Below are 22,033 nucleotides of genomic sequence, written 5' to 3'. Positions count from 1 at the left end.
CTACACCATCTCTCAAGCCACGCATTCATCTGGTCTTTTCTCCTATTTCTGCTCTCGCTAGCATGTGGCACTGGGACTAATCCTGAGATTACTACCTTAGAGGTCCTGCTTTTTAATTTATTTCCTAACTCTCTATATTCTGCTTGCAGGACCTCATCCCTTTTTTTACTGATGTCGTTGGTACCGATATGGACCACGACCTCTGGCTGTTCAGACTCCCCCTTCAGAATGACCTGCAGCCACTCCGTGACATCCTTGACCCTAGCACCAGGGAGGCAACATACCATCCTGGAGTCATGTCTGTGGCCGCAGAAACGCCCACCTGTTCCCCTTACGATGGAATTCCCTATCACTATTGCTCTCCCATTCTTTTTCCTCCCCTCCTGTGCAGCTGAGTCACTCGTGGTGCCACGGTCTTGGCTCTTGGTGCATTCCCCTGATAAGCCATCTCCCCCAACAATATCCAAAGCAGAATATCTGTTTGAGAGGGAGATGGCCCCAGGGGACTCCTGCTCTACCTGCCTAGTCCTTTTACTCTGCCTGGCGGTCACCCATTTCCTTTCTGTCTGCGTAATCTTTACCTGTGGTGTGACCACCTCACTGAATGTGCTATCCACGATAATCTCAGCATCGCGGATGCTGCACAGTGAATCCACCCGCAGCTCCAGCTCCGAAATGCGGTTAGCCAGTAGCTGCAGTTGGACACACTTCCTGCACACATGGTCGCCAGGGACACCAGTAGTGTCCATGACTTCCCACATAGTGCAGGAGGAGCATATCACGGGTGCGAGCTCTGCTGCCATGACTTGCCTTAGATTAAGCTCGTTAGTTACTCCCTTTAAGGAGTTTACTCCTTTAAATTACTCTTTAATTTAGAGAATGTTAACTACACTAGGGACCTTGATTCACTAAAAAACGTTACTTGCTATAACTAAATTAAGTTTAGTTTTTTTAAAAAAAAGAGTTTTATGCTATAAGTTACTTAGCCCACAGTCCTAAGAAAGAAGAAAACAGAAGATCGTGCCTGTACCGGAACTCAAGGAGGCCACAAAGCTGCCTGCACATCTAAAACTCTGCTGCCCTTATCCTAACTCGCACCAAATAACTCTCATCCATTACCCCTGTCAGCAAGGACAATAGAGGAGGGGCATTGGAGAAGGATGGTGTAGGCGACCATGTCAAGGTTGCAGAAAGGACAAGGATAATGCACCATGGTCACACTCCCAGAGGATCTCATTTGTAAACTTTGGTTAGGGCCATTTTGGTATTGTGTTAGGGATAGAAACCTGATTGAAGAGATTCAACATGGAGTTGCAGGAAACAAGGGCATGAATTGGGAGGTGACATCTCATTCAAAGTCTCTGGAGAGGAAAGTGAGGTTACAGATGGGGCTGTAACCTCACCATCTGAACTGAAACTGTGTTGGGTGTGCTTCTAGCAACAAGTGCAAGAAGCTTATGGATTTCTTTGTCACTAAGATTGAGACCAAAGGGGTCAAAGATGGATTTGAGAAGAGGGGGTGATGACAGCTGTATTGAAAGGGAGGGAGACAGAAGAGGGAACCATTTACAATGTCAGCTAGTATGGGAGCCAGGAAGGGAAGTTGAAGAGTCAGCAGTTTGGTGGGCATGGGGTCATGGTGGGCATGGAGTCATGGTGGGCATGGAGGTAGGTCTCATGCATAAGATGAGCTCAGAGAGGACAAGAGGAAAGCTAGGAGAAAAACTGGGAGTTCTGGGGTGGGGGAGGTTTGGCTTGGTGAGCAAGGAAAATTGGGGAAAGCAGCAAATTGCAGCCAAACAGATGGTCTCAATCTTAGTGACAAAGAAATCCATAAGCTCCTTGCACTTGTTAGAAGCACACCCAACACATTTTCAGTTCAGATGGTTCCCACTCGCATAAAAGTCAATAATGTCACAGCATTACACAGTTCCATGGAAAAGGGGACTGGCTATTTTTATATCTACCAAACAAAAGTGGGCACAAGTATTCTAATTTGAGGGAGGCTTATTTTGCGGAGTTGATGTAGATAAATACCATCCAATGAGGGCACTAGCACGAATTCACTGTCTGATGACATCACTTAGTGCAAACCTACTTAATTCCAGTGAAGTTACCCACCGGTATAAATGTAGTTGCTTTTTTGGATATTTGTTAACACCATTGATGTCAGCACCAGTGATCTTTCCTTCTTTCTAACAGCCCACGATTTCTCAATTTAACTGGAGCAACCTTAACTGAATGCTTTAATAGCCATATTTGGCAACCCTTCACTTTGACATGTGTCTCACCAAATGATGGTATAAATTCCTAACTATTATAAGCAGTGAAATACATAAACGCTACATTTTGAAGCTTTGTATCTCTTCAAGGCACATAGCTGATTGCTTGCTAGTCGATCAAAGTACTGCTGTTGAGTGAATACTGGGTGTTATATTGCTTATAGAGAAGGGGATTTCCAGAGCCAGAGGAAGTGATATTGACTTAAGGGGCTTTCCAGCCAGAACAGGCAGTCATTGCAGCGAATGGATCCGCGCTACCACCAGTGGCAGAAAAATGGGGAATTTTAACATTGTGCAATCGGCCTTTTTCAGTACAAGGCGTTCAAAATGGCAGCAATGAATCAGAGGTGCTTTTCGACTATATTTTTACCAGAAGAAGCCTTTTTCCGGTCGTCTGCCCCGCGAAACTGACACGTTTGGGTTCGGGAGTGAAGGCGAGAGATCGAGCTCGAGGGGGAAGAGCTGGAAACGCAAGGGGCCGACCGGGACTTCGCGTTCGGATGAAGAGCAAGATTTGGGGTTAGTACCCGGCTCATTGTAAAGAAGGGGGAGAAGAGGGGTTTTAACAATGTAGGATCCGCACAGGAGGTGCCGACTGGAAGAGGTGGAACCTTTCTTGTTATGTTCAGATAGGCATTCGTGCTGGGAGACTCCTGGGTCCTGCAGACTGGGTAGGCGGACTCGGTGGCTCCTTATATGAAATTCAAACAAAACATTTGCTGGGAGCTGAGGCGCGATGTCCTCTTCATAGAGTCTGCTTTAAACTGGTGGTCTACGGTCAGGCTCTGCACGCACATTTCATTAATAGGGGTCCAGCACTACCTAGGATGTTTGAAGCCTCAACTGTGAACTGAGTTTTCGTACAATAATGTACAGACTGAATGCACAGTGGCCTTTTAAAGAGCAGACATGCAAGTCACACAGGGGCTGCTCGACTGCATACATTAAATTGTAATGGTGCTGACGTAAGTATATGGATTTTAAACATATGTGTAAACGCTCCATGTTGACTTTATGGTGAGACTTGCCCAACTTTAATGACTTGGAGAGGTAGTTATGCAGGGAGATGAGTAGAACATTGAGTGCTGTGGATGGAGGCATGTTCAGGGCATTTTTTGTTGCTACATCTGCTTCTGTTGCCAGGCTGAAGGGTGACTGTGAGCAGGCTGTTATGAATAGTTATTGCTCACTGGAGATGCATCTATGTCAAAGGCCTTTTCTTCTGTCTTCAGAATCTGAGACTCTGCATAAAGTCTCATAGATTCTTATGTTGGAGTGAGTTTTTAGTAATTATTAAGCCTGAGAGGTTTAAATGAACATCACTTTTTAGCAGAGTCAGTAGCTAGATCTTAATAGCGAATAAATTGAGGAGTCTGCTATCAGGTTCACCCAGAATCCTGTATGTTCTTAAAGCTGAACAGGTGGAATCTGCTCAATCATACCAAGACTTTGTGATGTGGAAGCTAGACCTGTACACACAGTAGAATTTACTGCTCTTTGCTTGCATGTTTTAAAACTGCGTGAAGTGGACACTTAATGTTTGTATCCCGTGTGCACAGGAGCAGTTGGACCCTAGATGAAAAATAAAATGACCATACGCTTATAAGTTGCGTACAAACACTTACTGTAAAAGTAACCTACACTCTGATGAGGCAAAGAGAAAATTCATAATGATCTACCTTCCTCCCCCCCCCCCCCCCCCCAAATAAAGTTACTGTTCTAGGTTTGTTTGCTAAAGAAGGTTAAGATGGGGGACTGCCACCAACTTTACCCATTGCAGTGCTGCATTTTTGTGCGAACAAAAAGAACAAAATTCCGCAGATGCTGGAAGTCTGAATCAAAATATGAAAACTCTGGAAGCACCTCAGCAGGCCAGTCAACTTCTGTGGAGAGAACAGAGGAATTACAGTTTTGACAAACTGTCTGCACTCGAAACATTAACCCCTCTGTTCTCTTCACAGATGCTGCCTGAAATGCTGAGGGTTTCCAACATTTTCCGTTCTTGTTTGATTTTTTTCATACAGGCCGGGTACAAAATAGGGTTGCCAACTCTGGTTGGAGGCATTCCTGGATGTTTGATTGCGTGACATCTGATTGCGTGACTTCAAAAATGTTATTGCATTTACCTTATGAAGGTATCTATTAAGCCAAACTGGTAACACTCAGATTCCCCTATAACCAACAGTAATACCATAACTCACTGATATTACTACCAGTTACGTATGGACTAGGTGTAATGCCCCAATATCCTACCTGTAACTAGTAGTAATCCTATAACCTGCTGTTATTCACCCTGAAACCAGAGCCAGAAAGCCCCTGCACTGCACAAGGTGTGGTCATGCTCCCCAATTGTTGCCAGTTTTAATAATCTCTCTCCCTATCTCCTTGGACTCTGGTTAGGACTCCTGTTCCATGTGAAAGTGACAACTCTGAACTGAGAACCTCAGTCAGAGCTGATCTGTACTTGGACTTCACACGTCAAAACCTTCCAGTATAGACCGACCTGAACCAAACTGAGAGATTGCACAAAGGCTCAGTCTTTGGGGCACTTCTCACAAGGCACATGGTCCTGAACTCAGCTCAACGCCAACATTTCTAAACCACTCCCTGGGCTCAGTCTCGATAAAGGAGAGTTTTCATAGAATTATAGAAATTACAGCATAGGAGGAGGCCATTCAGGCCCTGGTGCTGGTGTATCATTCTCACTCCCTCCAGATCCTTTTACATTCCTCCTTTTTCAAGTATTTATCCCATTCACTTTTTAAATTAAGCTTTAGTCTCTTCCTCAATAGCCACACATGGTAAAGGATCCCAAGGCCTAATAGTCCTCAGTTCAAGAACCTTCCTCCTCCCTTCGCCCTTGGTTCTTCCAGTGAGAATCCTTGGTTTCCATTCCCTTGTTTCCCATTCGCCCACCAATGGAAACAATCTTTCACTATTTACCCACAGTAAAGTCCCCAGGTTTCACTTGCCCCTTTACTGGTTGCTCCTCTCTCTCTGCCGTTCCCACTCACCATATTGCTGGTGCTGCTCTTGGCTTTGCAGGAAATGCTGGTCCCCACTCCATTCTCACCCCCCCCCCCCCCCCCCCCCGCTTGTGCCCCAATCCCCCGACCCAGTGTTCCCTTCTCTTCCCCCATTCTCCTTCTCACCCCCAATCTCCCATCTCCTGATCCCCCATTCCCCAGTGTCCATCTCTTCCCCCGAGTCCCCAGTCTCCATCTCTTTCCCGAGCCCCCATTCCCCAGTCTCCATCTCTCCTTCGAGTCCCCAATCTCCATCTCTTCTCCCCCCTCTCTTTCCCTCTGCTTATTTCCGAGCATTCCCCCCCCCCCTCCCGATTCCAGACTCTCAAGCTCCCCCCCGATTCCCTTGTGTATTGAGGAGTACATGTGCCAAAAGGTCCCAGCAAAATGCCTGAGCCACATTGAGGAATGATGGAGCTGCTGATCTCTGGGTGCTAAGTAGGGGAAGACATTCAATTTTCCAGTTAATAGTTGGCTGTTGATGAGCGTAATCTCCATTCAGAGAAAACCTGACGGTCTTGGCCAGAGTTGGCAGATCCAGAGGTTAATACTGACATTGGGGTCCATATGCAAAGTTCTGTTTGCCTGTTCCTGTAGTTGGAGGGGAAAGATGCAAGAAATTAAAGGCTAAAAGGATATGCAAAGGACTGAAAACTCAAAAGTTAATCACTGGCTAATGTTTTAAATTGCCATTTTTGGTGGGGAGGCAATAAACGTGAGTTTTTTTTCTTTGTTCTTAAAACTAAAAGGTTACTTTTCCCTTAGTTTTATCATTTTCTCCCCTTCCCTCCTTGCCTGAAGATGGTGACTTGGCTTGAGATACAGCCACAGGTAACAACAGTCCTCTGTAATAATACTGCACAATTCAGCAATAATACTGCACAATTCAGCAAGAATGTTGCTTGATCACTGTTCCCAAATATTTTGTTTAAAATGCCTTTAAAGAGAATTGTAGCACTAGTTGTAGCAAAGGCCTGATTTCCATATGGTTTCTTACTAATGGAACTGCCCTCCTATTCTTTGGCCCCTATTCTTGGTTCTGTGATTGGCAGGAAAGGGAGGGAGAGGACGAGCAGAGGTCAATTGCTATTTGTTGTGCTTGGTCCTGGACAGTGAGTGTCAGCAGGTTATTTGACTGTAGGATTCATTAGAGCTTGAGTTCACTGAGGGTTCACACACGCATGTACTTGGAGCAGAGGGTTACTGGGTAATGATCAGGATTGGTCACTAGGTAATGATCAGGATTGGAAACTTTGGCTTTTTTTTTTGCCTTTCCAAGCCTGAGGACACAGAGGCTGAATTGTAACACCCCACTACTGCCTTGCTGAGATCAGCTTAGTCAACACAAACTAAGATTGAACTTGGGACCTTCCTGGATTGTATGGCTCAGTATCTCCACCACACCGTCTGTGCCTTTTACTCCATTGGGAGGTCCCCAGTTAGTTAAAATTGTTGAGTTGTATGGAAGGAGCACACACAGTGCAATTTCATAACCTGGCTTTATTCTGTGCAGGCAAGGAAAGGTGTGGCCATCTCTTAAAGATGTAGTTTAATTTTTTTTTGTGAAGCTGTCCGAACCTGTATCACTTGGATGGAAAAACAATTCAGTTTACACTTCAGTTTACTTTGAGAAATATAAATAAAGCCATGTTAACTAACTACTATTGATTAAGATTTTTATTTATAGCCAAGTGCTTGAGTAAGTTTCAAATTCTACTTAATTTGTTAATTTTGCCTAACCCTCGTTCATTGTAAATTTAAGATGTTGTATTGTCAATAAAGGTTCCCAATGGAGTTGGCAGTAATACTGTACAGTTCAGCAAGTATAATAGTCATTGCTCACAGTTCCCAAATATTGTGTTTCACTTGTCAATTTTTAGACATTTGTAACACTGGTTGTAGCAAAGATCCCATATGGTTTCTTTTCTAATTGAAGTTAGCACTCACCTCCTATTCTTTGGCCCCTATTCTTATCTTTTGTAAAGAAAGAAAACTATATATAGCACTTTTCACCACCTCAGGACATCGCAAAGTGCTTTACAGCCAGTTAAGTCCCTTCTTTGAAGTATCATCACTGTTGTAATGTAGTGAAACGCAGGAGCCAATTTGCACACAAGAAGGTCCTACAATCTGCAATGAGATAATGACCAGATAATTTGTTTAGTGATGTTGGTTGAAGGATAAATATTGGCCAGGACACCAGAGAGAATTCCCCTGCTCTTTGTTGAAGTATGCTATGGGATCATTTACACACACCTGAGAGAGCAGACACTGCTTCTGTTTCAATTCTCATCCGAAAGACAGGCCCTCCAACAAAGCAGTGCTCGCACAGTATTGCACTGTAGTGTCAGCCTAGATTATGGACTTAAGTCTCTTGGGTGGGACATGAACCCACAACCTTCTTTCTCAGAGGCAAGAGTACTACCAACTGAGCCACCGCTGTAATTGGCAAGAAGGGGGAGGATAAGAAGAGGTCAGCAACATAGTGGAAACAACTTCATCATTGCAAAATCTTCAGTAACCAATATTCAAGGTAGCTTGAGGCCATGCAAATTTAATACAATTTGTTGTAGCACTTTTGTGTCAGAATGAAAAAAATACATCCATGTTGCAAACCTCCGAGGTGTCCACATGATAGGACCTTTCCTGTGGTCAGTGTCTTTTACGTGGTCTCTCTGTTTCATATCTATTGTATGAACATATACACTTTGTGTGTACACACATATATGTGTGTGTGATCTACACATCTATATGTGGAGTAGTTCTGAGCTGTGAATACCAGGAGGGGCCCAGAATCAATCCTGCATCTGTGCTGAATTATCTGATCACAGTTGCAGCGATAGCAGAAGCATTACAATGAGGTACAGAGTTTGGGAGGGGAAAAAAATCATCCAAGAATTTTGTTCTGGTGACCCTGTTGGAAAGTGTGTGTGTGTGTGTGTGTGTGTGTGTGGATGTTGGGCAAGGAAAGGCTGTGGTATCTTCCGTATTCGAAAAGCCTTCTCTAGGCCCACTCATCAAAAATAGCTATTTAGCTGAGATGCTGAATAGCAGCCAATGCCTGTGCAACCATACCCTGTGATGAGTCACCACCTTCAGGACAGCAGGAGAGAAGATTGGAAGGAAACAAATGCACTCGGTAACATATCATTTTAGAAAAACTTCTACAGATACTCAGATTTAACTGTAAAAAGCTGCGAGTCTTCAGATGTGTAATTTGCCATTCTATCACTGTTTTCCATTCCTCTCTATTTCCATATCTTTGGTTTTCTGATCTTTCAGTAATGTGTAATATTCATTGGAAAACATTTGAAGAGCAAAAATAGTTTCTGTTGTGACGTGCAGTATTGTCATAATGTGACAGAACGTAAAATCCTTTGACGAGACATTTAAAAAGGTCACTCCGCCCCTCACCATTGCACTATTAGGACTGATCTCTGTAAGAAACTAGGGTCATGGAACCTTCTGAAATGTCTACGGTATTTTTTCAAAATTGGTATGGGGAAGATTCTTATTTTTAATCCTTACTGCAGTGCAGGTAGGATACGAAATGGGAGACTTCTTAAATCGGTTAAACTCAGAATGGCATAGTGGAAAATTGGCACAACGTATTTATTAAAGCTGGAAAAAATAGATCAGAGTAACCATATTTCATGCGAAGTATTATAATAATGAGAAATTGCTGCTAATTGTTTTTCACTGCTGGTTAGCACTTTGCAGAAGATACCTTTTTTGGATTAGGAAACAATAAATTGTAGTTTATCTGCAATTTAACAGGAGGACATTGTTTATCTAGATTGACTTTGGACTGTCATTCTTAGAGGGCTTGACAGGGTGGATGCTGAGAGGCTGTTTCCCCTGGCTGGTGAGTCTAGAACAAGGGGGCATAGTCGCAGGATAAAGGGTTGGCCATTTAGGACCAAGATTAGGAAAAATTTGTTCACTCAGAGGGTGGTGAATCTTTGGAATTCTCTACCTGAGAGGGCTGTGGGTGCTCAGTCATTAAGTATATTCAAGGCTGAGATCAATAGATTTTTGATCACTAAGGGAATCGAGGGATATGGGGATAGGGCGGCAAAGTGGAGTTGTAGAAGATCAGCAATGATCTTGAATTATGTTATTGAATTTAAAATGTATAAATGTGCTGCTCTGAAGAGTTTTTAATACTGATGAATATAAACTTTGTGCAGGCGATCAGAACTGGCTGGATTGTGCACTGCGGTAATATTTAGCAGGAGGGAATTACCCAGGAAGCCGCAGTCCTAATGACTGACTTTTTCTGTTTAATATCAGTTAGGGTACATTTTCTTTAATGTCTGAAATGTACATTAAAGGAGAATGGAGAACAAAATCTTAAAGATGTTTTTGTGCAGTGTAATATATATTTGCAGAGTGATCATGTTCTAGGTTTCAAGGCCACTAAGCAGGATCAGGGAAATGGGAGGTATTGTGACCCAGCGACTGGAAATTAGAACGTTTTTTTTCCACCATCCAAATTCACATAAATTTGAAAATCCCAACAGTGGTGATAACTGATAATGGCTCAAAGTGTATATACTGAGTCAAACAGACCAGGGAGGTCCTCTGTTTCATAAGCAATCGGTGCAGAATTAGTTGATCTCAGCTGTGTTGTCAATGGGGATGCCACAGTTGGCCTCAGCACCTGGGAAGGTGGGGGGGGGGGGGGTTGGGGGAAGAGGAAAATCAGACGGGGGTCCCAATAATCTTCTTTAACCAGTAATCTTTGCGTGCGTGTGTGTATACAACATCAGGTCTAGCCGTGATGCTCTACAAGGTGAAATAGCTTGATAATGCTCGCTATTCAGGCTCACAGGTGAAGAATAGCCACTTGGGTGAGGTAACAGGAGGCTGCCTACATCTGAGAGTCTTCAGGAGGAAAGGGAAAAACATTTTTAAAAGAAAAAAATGAAAACTATGTCAATCTACTCTGGAGCATTATTGCTTTAAGGCTACGATGGAACGGTATGCCAGTAATGCTGCATCTAATATACTCATGGTGCTGACTCTGTCATTGAAGTGAATTATATTGTGACATTACACAGATAGCTGAAGAGCTCTGTAACCAGTGAGATCATTTTTTGTGCAATACATCAAGCTCTGGAATTGGGGAAAAATATTTTCACTGTACCTGAAACTATCGCTTCTCCCCATTCCCTCCTTTACTCCCCATTCCTTCAGTATGAGAGTGGCTCTGCCTTCTGCACTGCTATGACCAGCCTGTTCCCCTTTTCACTGAGAACGGGTAAGCGGTTGCCCTGTCAGAAATGGTTAAAATGGGTCCTGTGGAGGAGAGTTTTACTCAGTACTGTTTCAGTTATGGAAAGCTTTTTAGTGAGGTCTGATAGCACTCAGCACTGGTCATCCTATTTCCTTTCCAGCACTGGAGGCAGCCTTGAAGGTAGTACTTTGAGGTGACGCTGTAGTCTCCAAAGGAGCAGAGAGCCACGTCAAGGTGGTTTCTCCAGGATCCTTTGGCATTGTTGCTGGCAACAAAGCAAATGCTGGCAGACAGCTTTTCTGGCGGCAAGCCATTTTCTTCATGAACCAGACATTTCAAGTTGAGATTTGCTACTTTCAAACAAATTGTGGATGTGCCAGGGCTGTGGAATATCCCCACAATGTAAGTGGGATGGATTCCACAGCACTGGAGGCTACAGCATATTACAGAACAGCCATTTCGAATCACTCTATCACTGTGTTTGGTACCATTTCAAATAATTTGCATACTTAAAACTGGATTGAAATATTTTTGCCATATTTCAGTCACTTCTAACATTTTGAAATAGAGAGTAGTTTTTTATTAAATGCCATTTTCATAACCCTGACAGCAGCTGTTGGTGCAGTTTCACTATGGTGGTAGTGATTGAGTTAATGCACACGTGTAGGTGCTCACTGTGCCTAAGGTACCATTTGTGTTTATCAAGTAGCAAGACAGTGGTGAAGGGCACAACTAGATGTGGTACAATAAAGCCCACAGAATTATAGGAACATACAATTTATATAAAATAAAAACAGAAAATGCTGGAGAAGCTCAGCAAGTGAGGCAGCATCTGTGGAGAAAGAAACAGGGTTAATGTTTCAGGTCAAAGACCTTTCGTCAGAACTGAAAGATGTTAAAAGAGTTAAAGTTTTTGAGCAAGTACAGAGCCAGGGGAGGAAAGAACAAAAGGGAAGGTCTCTGATAGGGTAGAGGGCAGGAGTGATTAAATGACAAAAGAGATGACGCGCAAGACAAGAAGGGTGGTAATGGGACAGGTTAAGAAACAAAAAGTTGATCAGGAGTAGCTGTAAATGGCAGCAGAAGATACATTACCAGCACTAGCTGACCAAAAAAATGGGAGCAGTGGTTATGATCTGAAGTTATTGAAATCAATGTTGAGTTCGGAAGGTTGTAAAGTGCCTAAATGAATGATGAGGTGCTGTTCCTCAAGCTGACATTGAGCTTCACTGGAACAGTGTAAGAGGCTGAGGTCAGAGTAGGAGTGGGAAGGGGAATTAAAATGGCAAGTGGCCGGCAGGTCAGGGTCACACTTGCGGACAGAGCGGAGGTGTTCAGCAAAGCGATCACCCAGTTTGCGTTTAATCTCCCCAATGTAGAGGAGACCGCGTTGTGTGCAATGGATACAATATACTAAATTGAAAGAAGTACAAGTAAACTGCTGTTTCACCTGGAAGGAGTGCTTGGGACCCTGGATGGTGGGACGGAGGAAGTGAAGGGGCAGGTGTTGCGTCTCCTGCACTCTCATGGGAAGATGCCGTGGGGAGGAGAGCGGGTGTTGGGGGTGATGGGAGAGTGGATTAGGGTGTCGCAGAGGGAGTGGTCCCTTCAGAATGCTGGGAGGGGAGGGAAAGATGTGTTTGGTGGTGGAATCGCGCTGGAGGTGGTGGAGGATGTTACGTTGAATGTGGAGGCTGGTGGGGTGGAAGGTGAGGACAATGGAGACCCTATCATGGTTCTGGGAGGGAAGGGAAGGGGTGAGGGCAGAAGTGCAGGAAATGGGATGGACACGGTCGAGGACCCTGTCAACAACAGTGGAGGGGAATCCTCGGTTGAGGAAAAAAAACGACATGTCGGAAGCACTATGGAAGGTGGTATCATCAGAACAATTTATATAGTGCCTTTAGCATGTCAAAATGCCCAAAGACTTCACAGTTTGGAGTCAGACCCATGCAAGAGCAGAAAGAGAATTATGGGAAGATGACTGAACGTTTGGTCAAATAAGTGGGTATTAAGGATGTAATTGAAGATGGGAAGGATAAAGCAAGGATGGGTTTAGGGAGAGTTCTAGAGTGTGGGGGCAAGATGAAGGTTTTGCCACTAATGGGGAAGCAATGCACAGTAGACCAGAGTTGGAAGAATGGTGGATGCGAGTAGAGACGGGGCTGCAGGAGGTTGCAGAACAAGGAATTTGGTTATGGAAGGATTTGTAGACCAGGATGAAGATTTTGAAATCAATGCACTCAGAAATAAGAAGTCAGTGCAGGTTAGAAAAGATGGGGATGATATTTGAGTGGAACTTTGAGGGATAGGATGTGAGTGGCAGAGTTCTGGATGTGTTGGAGTTTATGTAAGTTGGAGCTCGAGAGGCGGACAGGGAAAGCATAGGAAATGCTGAAGCTGGAAGTGACAAAAAATGGGGTGAGGTAGGGACGGTAATTGATATTTTGGAAGTAGGCAGTCTTGGTGATGAACTGCATGTGGGGTTTGAAATTCTGCTCAGAGTCTATCAAGGCATCAAGTTTGTGCAGGTATCCAGGAAGGGGGATGGGATCAGGAGCAAGGCAGAACAGAATGGCTTTACAGCGAGATGGAGAGAGAATATGCAAATGAGACCAGCTTGTTAGATTTATAAAGGTGGATTTTTAACTCTATATTTAATTCTGTGTAAAGTGTCAAATCTGTTTTCTTGGGCTAACCTTTATAGCATTGGCCTCGCAGATGATTTTAAGCCTTAATTAAACCTGTGCAATCTCTGCATCTGTTTTTCATTTTGGGAGTATGGCAACCTCCATTTTGAATAAGTTTCTACCCTTGGTTTTTTTCTCAAGTTTCTACTGCATGCAAGATCTCTCAGACAAGTAAGCATGTATGCTCAGGTGAGCAGGGCTTGGCATATCAATGCATTGTTGTGGTATCAACCCATTGGAGAATGGGCTGAGGTATTTCCCTTGTGCTGTTCCACACAATGAGTTTCTGATCTCTGTGGTGTTGAGGTATTACACTGGTGAGAGGGAGGAAAATTGAAGTAGGTATGTTAACTAGCATTAAACTCTGAACACCTGGTAGCTTAATGAAGAAGTCACTTCAGCTGAAGTCTGTGAACGTGTTGCGTGTCAGCAATTTCAGTTGAGGAAGCATGTTGAGGCACAGAGGATTTGAGAACTGGGGAATAACTTCCAAAAAGAATAAGAGAACAGTAGTGTTACTGTGCATGTTTAATATCACAAAACACTTGCTGAAGGGCCTCTCTTTACAGTTCCTCACTTGCCACTAGGATTAGATGAAATTAACATTGACCACAAACTGCAGGGAATTGAGCTGACACAAAGTAAGCTGTTGATGAGCATACTGTACCATAACCCAGAGGTATTTCTCCCCGTGGAACGAAGCAGTGAACCTGGCAAGTGATGCCATTTAAAAAAAAATGTGGTCAAGCATGTGAGGACAGAGGGTCAAACCAATGGAATAGGATAGGAACTGCTCAATTTCAGTTGAGGACAGGAATAAGTTGGGATAAAGGACATATTGTATGTTATCCTGTTTATAGAGATTACTTCACTTCTGCATACTAGAAGTGTGCACATCAGTTCACATGACTCTGGTTTAGGGGAACCACTCATTTGCTAACTGAAAGCTTTTTATGGCGTGGCGTTCACCTTTGCTATTCCAGTATTGAAGTACATGCAGAACTGGCAAGACTCTGGGGCATTTCCAGACCATGGGCTCTTCCTGCTCTGAATTTGTGGTGTTCTTAGAATAGGATAGGTCAGGACATTTCCACAACTTCTGATTATATAAGCTGGATCACACAAAAAATAAAATAATTTAAAATTTCCTTTTATTTTATTTATGATTTATTTATACAACTTCACAAGTAGCTTTCTTTAACTCATTAGTGGAGAGGGTGAAGTTCTTTACAAGGTCACTATTTAAGTGGTTGGAATGATTGATAAATTCATGATCGCAAATGATTCTTTTAAATTTTGGCTAACTAAATATTAAGCCAGTTGCTTCTTGATTTGTAATTTGAAATGAGGGTTATATAGTTTTATATTTATAACCTCATGATTACTTCATGCCCCACGAGCCTGTAAGTAATACCCAACAATTTGTATATCTAGAGCAGTCAAACTGTTGTTCCTCTGGTAACTCGTGCAGCCATATAATAATGTACGATCATAGAGGCAAGACTTGAATGATCTTCTGTTTTGGTTAATTTTTTAAAAGTGAAATTTTGTTTAGTGTTCAATATCTTTAGTGGTATGTATCTATCTAAATGCCATGGGTAGCAGCATTGGAGGAGCTGGCACCAGTACATGCATAATGGACTGAAAGACATCCCACTATACTGAAATTTCTGGGAGTTGTGTCCTAAAACCTTATCTCAGATGGATCTTCTTGGCACAACTACACCATCAATCAATGTTGGAATCTGGCTTCAAGATTTATATTGAATGTCACATATCCTTTCTAGTACATGGCACCCACAACACCTGTCTGCACTGTCTATTGACATCACACGATTGCAGAGTTTGTGCAAAGTTTATCAAAGGACACACTGAGGTTGTCTCATCCTCTGGAATAATGCCCTCATGACAAGAACGTCCAAACTAGATTCATCTCATCAAGGAAAAGGGTAAAAATTGCTTTCAGCAGTGGGCCAAATAACTTGTGATGGCTAAGCAGCATTTCTCGCTACCTCATGAGCTGTATTATATCTGCCCTGTCTGTATTAGTATGATGTTGCTTGTCGAGGATCCAGGGATGTGCGTTTGATACTCAGAGAGAAAGTGCTAGAAACAATTTGATCACTGAGGTGATTATGGTTTTCCTCTTTCTGGATCTTGTAGATGGCTATGGTCAAAATAGGGGGAAACAATGGCAACTAGTTTTGTGAAATCCTCGGCATATTGGCTCAATGATATTATGACATAACAACTCAGGGCCATTATTTAATGGTGTGGCTTTTTTGAACCATCATAAACAAATAAGGTTTGCATCCTTTGGTGGAAGCTCTAGTAACATTTTATAATATTTTAACTGTGAAAGCTTATGTTGTGAAATGGGCAATGTCTGTTGATATCAAAGCCATAACAATAATGGCTTAAGGTGTAATACTCAAGTCATCATGTCTTATTTGCAGATCTCACACAATCGAGGTTAATTAAGTGCTTCACTTCAACACACGTGGCTGCTACGTGCGATCCATAACTTACCACCAAGAGATGATTAATTTGGAGGACACTGTATGGTTTGTACATTCATGAAAGAGAATTGGAAGATTAAATCATTTGCTCACCAGCTAACTCCCACCTAGGATTTAATTTTAGTTTGTCTAAATTATTGTTATAATCATTCGAACCAGTGGTTTCCTAATGAGCTTGATGATAGGCCCATGTTACCTTGTTTGGCATGTGGAAAAGGCAATCATAAGGTCTCATCACCTATTGTTTTTGCGAAAAATTGTATCGGAGTTTCACTTATCTCAGGAAGTCACAGTGCTGAGGTTTTATCCACTATCTGAAGTTTTTTGTTGAAAGGAAATATAACTTTGTTGTACACAGTGCTTAAGCTTTTCTCTTTCAATAGAACAAATAATATTTACTGATTTTAGACAACTGGTTACCTCCTATTGGAATAAAGCCCCCACTAAATTTATCACTAAACAGAGGTTAGCAAGTTGGGTAAAGAAATGTCTTAAGAACCACCAAAAAAAAAGTTAATGTGCATTCTACTTGTGATCTTGCAATCTCAGGAGCCAATATGTGGAGGGTTTTGCTTGGTACTATTTGTATGGCAGCTACCTGAGGCAACTTGCATGCTTTCATTAAACATTGATCGATCAGCTCAGGACAGTTAGTGGTTCTGTGTTCTAATGTGAGAAAATGTAGTTAGTTCTTCATGTTCTGCATTATGCTGGCTGGTCCAGATTTGTACGTTGAGTTCATCTGAAAAGATAAAAGACAATTTAATGCTTCTGGTTGAGATCCTTTATTGGAACACACTGCCTTGGTTTTCAGCTCCCTGCTGGCTTTCCTTATTAGTGTCTGACGCAGTTCTTTATTTAATGTCCTCCTGGTATCCATTAGCAATCCTGATTGAGTTGTTCATTTCTGATTTCATAATAGATCTATTGTAGGTTTATGAATGCAAATAGTCTTGACAGTTTCTTTATACAAGATCTCTTTGAATTAATGTTGATGACCAAACATAATGAGGTTGTTGACTGTTATTTGTACAGGGTGCCTTGCAACACTACTATTAAGATTTCTGTACGGAGCTGCCCATAGCTTTGTTTAGGACCATTAACTTACACAAAACATAATGTTCAGTCCAGTATCCAGGTTGCATGTTAGAAACTCAACATTTCTTACCTAGGAATGCTGGTCTGTAGTGGGAGACTATTACGTGGACAAGGGGTGTCTAACCTGTAGTCCTATGGCCACATGTAGCCCCCAAGCAGTGGCAGTCTGTCCCTCGAAACCCAGGGAACTCGATTATACTTGTACTTATATTTCTGATTAGATGGTTTGTCCTGTTCGAATGTTGTGGGCTTGGATGTATTTAATGCTATTGCCTTATTGGTGGCTAAATCAGAACACCATAATCAGTTGATATCAGCAACTTGAGATATATATGCAAATTAATAGGAACATGTAAAGAAATTTCATATGCAACCCTTGAGGCTCCATGGTATGTGCCTATGTGGCCTACAAAGACAAAAGCATGGACACCTCAATTAGGAAATACTACTGAAATCCAGTAGTGATTTTCAACATCCAGTAAGAATTGACAGACAGTATTAATTCTGAACAGACACCCAGATGTATTTTAACCAGCTTTTACATTCCAACCTGAACCTGAGGGGAACAACCCAAGAACAGCTGGTCTCAAAGTGAGGTCCTACTATTACAAAGTGGGTCCTACAATTTTTCGTATGTGCAGACTTTGTGACTTTCTGTAAATGTACTCTGGGTGGGGGACTTCAATGTCCATCACCAAGAGTGGCTCGGTTGCATCACTACTGATCGAGCTGGCTGAGTCCTGAAGGACATAGCTGCCAGACTGGGCCTGCAGCAGGTGGTGAGAGAACCAACACGAGGGGAAAAACCTGCTTGACCTAGGGTGCATCCCATCTGGACCAGGTGACTTATCTATTTTAAGTACAGCTAGCCTTTCGAGTACCTCTTATTTCTAAATTTTTAGCCCGTCCAGTATCTTAACTATATCTTCCTTTACTGAGACTCTGGCAGCATCATCGCAGAAGCCAGTCTTCAGCCAATTCGATTCACTCCACGTAATATCAAGAAACGGCTGAGTGCGCTGGATACAGCAAAGGCTATGGGCCTCAACAACATCCCGGCTCCATTGCTGAAGACTTGTGCTCCAGAACTAGCCGAGCCTCTAGCCAGGCTGTTCCAGTACAGCTACAACACTGGCATCTACCCGACAATGTGGAAAATTGCCCAGGTATGTCCTGTCCACAAAAAGCAGGACAAATCCAATCTGGCCAATTAGCACCCCATCAGTCTACTCTCAATCATCAGCAAAGTGATGGAAGGTGTTCTCAATGGTGCTATTAAGCAGCGTTTACTCACCAATAACCTGTTCACTGATGCTCAGTTTGGGTTCCGCCAGGACCACTCTGCTCCAGACCTCATTGCAGCCTTGGTTCAAACACCTGCATGTTCCTCCCCAAGTCACATACCATCCTGACTTGGAAATGTATCACCGTTTCTTCATTGTCACTAGGTCAAAATCCTGGAACTGCCTAACTAACAGCACTGTGGGAGAACCTTCACCACACGGACTGCAGCAGTTCAAGAAGGCGGCTCACCACCACCTTCTCGAGGGCAATTAGGGATGGACAATAAATGCTGGCCTTGCCAACGATGCCCACATCCCATGAATGAATAAGAACAAAATTTGGCCTGTTCTCGTGCATGAAGGAATGGTGCAATGATGTCCTACCACTACAAGGAATTTTCCACTGGTATTGGTTATGCAAGCCAGGACTTTTACCAATATATGGTTAGTTCGTAACCATTACGTTATGACAGAATGCCCTTTTCCAGATAATTACCCTGTAGGTATGAAGCAAAGCAAAATTAATTTTTTCAGTGATGTAACTACTCAAATCAGTATTCTATCCACTTGTGTGACTGAGAAGTAATGTACGATCCCAGGTTGAAATAAGATGCTTATTCATGCCCATGTGTTAATCAGTCTGACTGACTGGCATGAAATAATGGCATGGGTTATGCTATTTCACTCAATGTTGGGTTTTCTATCGTTTTGACATTTTATCTTTATAGGGTGAGTTCCTAGCATTACACTGTGACACAATACTCCATTCCAGACACTTGTAGGTATGACATAAAACAAATTTAATTTGAGACAATATTCTTGTCTGCAAGCTGCTCCGTAATTTTTAGTGTAATTTAAAAGTTACTCCATCTGTAAAATCATATGACTGCCAGTTGGAAGGCACAGCATGATTTCTTCTCAGAATTATGGTTCATCACCTGTGATGCTGCCCAAGTTTATCAGCATTCGCTGCAGGAAGGATTTTTTTTAAACTGAAATTTTTATATTTTGTTACAGAACTAAATTGTTACTGATTATATTAGCAGTTGAGACCATGTCTAGTTTTATAATTGATCACACAATGTTGTCTGCACAGTGAATCTTTCTTAGTTTCCACTTGTATTAATCAAATAATCTCTTCAGAGAATGAGCTGATGTCTAATGTAATTGGATAGAACCTGAGGTTGGATTCACTCTGCTCTAATAGAAGTGGTCCTAGGGGGGAAACAACAGATGAGCTGCAGCCTGTGAATGGAAATTGGATCAAACGAACATTATGATCAAGAATTTCTAATTTGCGATCCAAAACAAATGGCTTTTTTGATGGTATGCAACTTGCTAATAGATTGCAAGTCTGGAGTGATTTTTTAAAAATCAATTATCGTTCTTATCTATTGGAAGATGACTCTGAGGAAACTGTTTAACAAATATTGGCTTATTGAAAACGGTGAAGGATTTGCACAATGTTGCCATCTCAAATAATGTCAATAAAACTGTGTGAAGTTCTAATCTGTTGCCAAATCCTTAACTGCCCTCGTAAGAAAACCCTTCAAAAGTACCCAACTGTAATCTTTTCAATGAGAATCAAGAGTCAGCTTTTGGTCAATAACCAAAACTTCCATTTATTTATTGCCTATAATGTAGAAAAATGTCTCAGGGCACTTCACAGAAAGGTAAGGGGGAAAAATTGATTCCAAGCCACAGAAGGAGATATTAGGAGAAGTAACCAAAAGCTTGGTCAAATGAGAGCTGTTTTAAGGAGGGTCTAAAAAAAAAGGAGCGGATTCTGGATAGACACAGGGTTTTAGGGACTGAATTTCAGAGCATGGAGTCTATAATGGCTGAAAGCATGGATGCGAGAGGAGAGACAATGCACAAGACGCTAAAGTTAGAACAATGAAGAGTTGGGTTTGTAGAGTTGGTGGGGTGAAGCCATTGTGGGGGGGGAGGGGGGGGCTTGTGGATTTTACATTTGGGGCATTGGGGGGACCAGGAGCCAATGTAGGTCAGCGAGGACTGGGTTGATGGGTGAGTGAGACTTGGTGTGGGATAAGATACTTCTAGCAGTGTTTGGATGAGTTGAAGTTTATAGAAGATGGAAAATGGGAGGTCAGTCAGAAAAGGTCTAATTTAAAGGTGAGCCCTTTTTTAACGCTCTGTGTGGTTGTGCTTTGTTGACACTTTAGCTTGATAATCTACATTAGGAAAATGGTTTGGGTCATTCCCAAGTTTTATTGTTGTAAACAATTTTACAACACCAAGTTATAGTCCAGCAATTTTATTTTAAATTCACAAGCTTTCGGAGATTTTCTCCTTCCTCAGGCAAATGTTTCAAGAGCTCCTTGAAGCCTACGCATTTATACATATTGAACAATACATGGTGTTTACAGACTGCCCCTGCAACTGCCCGTTGCCAAGGCAATCACCGTGTTCAGACAGAGAGGTGTCACCTGCAGAACCCCCGAATACACATTCAACAAAAAAACAAACAGGGAAAAAAAACAGAGAAAAAAAAACACAGAGAGAGGCAGAAACATCCGGAAGGCAGAGAGAGCCAGCAAATGACCCATTATATTAAAAACAGATAACATTTGTTCGCTGGTGGGGTAACGTGTAGCGTGACAAGTTTTATTGTAGCAGGAATGATACTTCGGTAGAGTTTAGTTGACTGACAGTGACACTGCAACATTACAATGATCCATATTCCTTCCAGGAAGACACTTAAGTAGCTATGTGAGGTTTGAAACCAAAGAGTTTATGAACAACTGAGGGAGAATTTAATACAGCAGCCTTTTAACATGGAACAAGCCAACAATACCATACAACAATTGAAAGACACACTGACTATAATGGATGCAATGGAAATTGATGTCAACAAAATGAAGGGAGCTTAAAACAAGTCAAAATTGATCAGATTAAACACCTAGTCTTGAATGCTGATGTATTCTGCCTACTCAGTTGTCTGTTTCCATTTGTTTCCACTTTGTTCGCAGTGACCTAAATTTTTAACTTTCATAATCCTCTTGTAACAAAATGATCTGTTCAGTTTTGAAAGGCCAGGAATTCTATCATTAAATGGCTGCAAAATGTTTCATTGTGTAATATTTTGAAGTAGGATTCTATATATGTTTGTACCTATTACACCACATTCTCCAAAGTTAGTTAGAGCTGGCTAGTGTTACTGGTTCTTGCACTTGGACGTGTAAGAGTATTCTGACATTATTGTGGTCAGCTTGATGATATCTAAAGGCAAGTTCTCCAATTTTGCATTTTCACACATGACTGATATTATCAAGTGTATTCCTTATTGGCAGAAAATAATTTTATAAATTGTGTTGTGTCTGCAAAGCACATTGTGACCAATGGTTGTTTTTGCTAATAAATTCCAGTGTGCAGACTAAGCAGGAGGAGCCGATTCACATCCAAGTATTTCTGTCAAGTCAGCCACAGCAGTGTGATCATCCAAGAACTACTATGGGTCACTCTTTATTAGGTGTTGCAGTTCTCTTAACTACTTGGGAAAAGATGCCTGAACAATGGGAAGTAAAAAAAACAATTTATTTTGGGGTGGGGAGGGTGGACCCGGAATTGCTCTTATCGTTGGGCGTAGTGACATTGTAAATGTATTGAAATAGAATGTGTTTACAATTTTACTCATGGCAACGAGCAGTTCTCTCTCCACCCCAACTCTAGGAATCATATCAAACCCATGTAGCATCCATGTTTCTGATACTGAAAAGACGAAGCTGGGATATTTTTAATGTTCGTATAGGTATTAGAAAACTTGATTACTTTTGTGTATTAAGAATGGCACTTAAGACACTTGTGCCACATAGCTATAGTCTGAACATTGCCTGATTCTTGGATCTGCTGATGTATGTGGGGAGTTTGGAGAC

The 22,033-nt window shown here is 42.2% G+C and overlaps 1 protein-coding gene across 2 annotated transcripts in view; it reads left to right on the top strand.

Moving 5' to 3' along the window:
• Positions 1-2,512: 2,512 nt before the first annotated feature.
• Positions 2,513-22,033, top strand: part of traf3 (TNF receptor-associated factor 3) — a 92,146-nt gene continuing 72,625 nt past the window's right edge. Inside the window, exon 1 of one of the 2 annotated variants that reach the window (XM_067991771.1) lies at positions 2,513-2,801. The gene's annotated coding sequence lies outside the window, so the exon portion shown is untranslated. Of the gene's footprint in view, positions 2,802-3,132; positions 3,248-22,033 lie in introns of those variants that run through there. The other variant, XM_067991772.1, reaches the window with a different exon arrangement.

This window comes from Heptranchias perlo, chromosome 10, assembly GCF_035084215.1.
Source record: "Heptranchias perlo isolate sHepPer1 chromosome 10, sHepPer1.hap1, whole genome shotgun sequence".
Taxonomy (NCBI): Eukaryota; Metazoa; Chordata; class Chondrichthyes; order Hexanchiformes; family Hexanchidae; genus Heptranchias; species Heptranchias perlo.
This window is presented reverse-complemented; position numbering and strand designations above follow the sequence as displayed.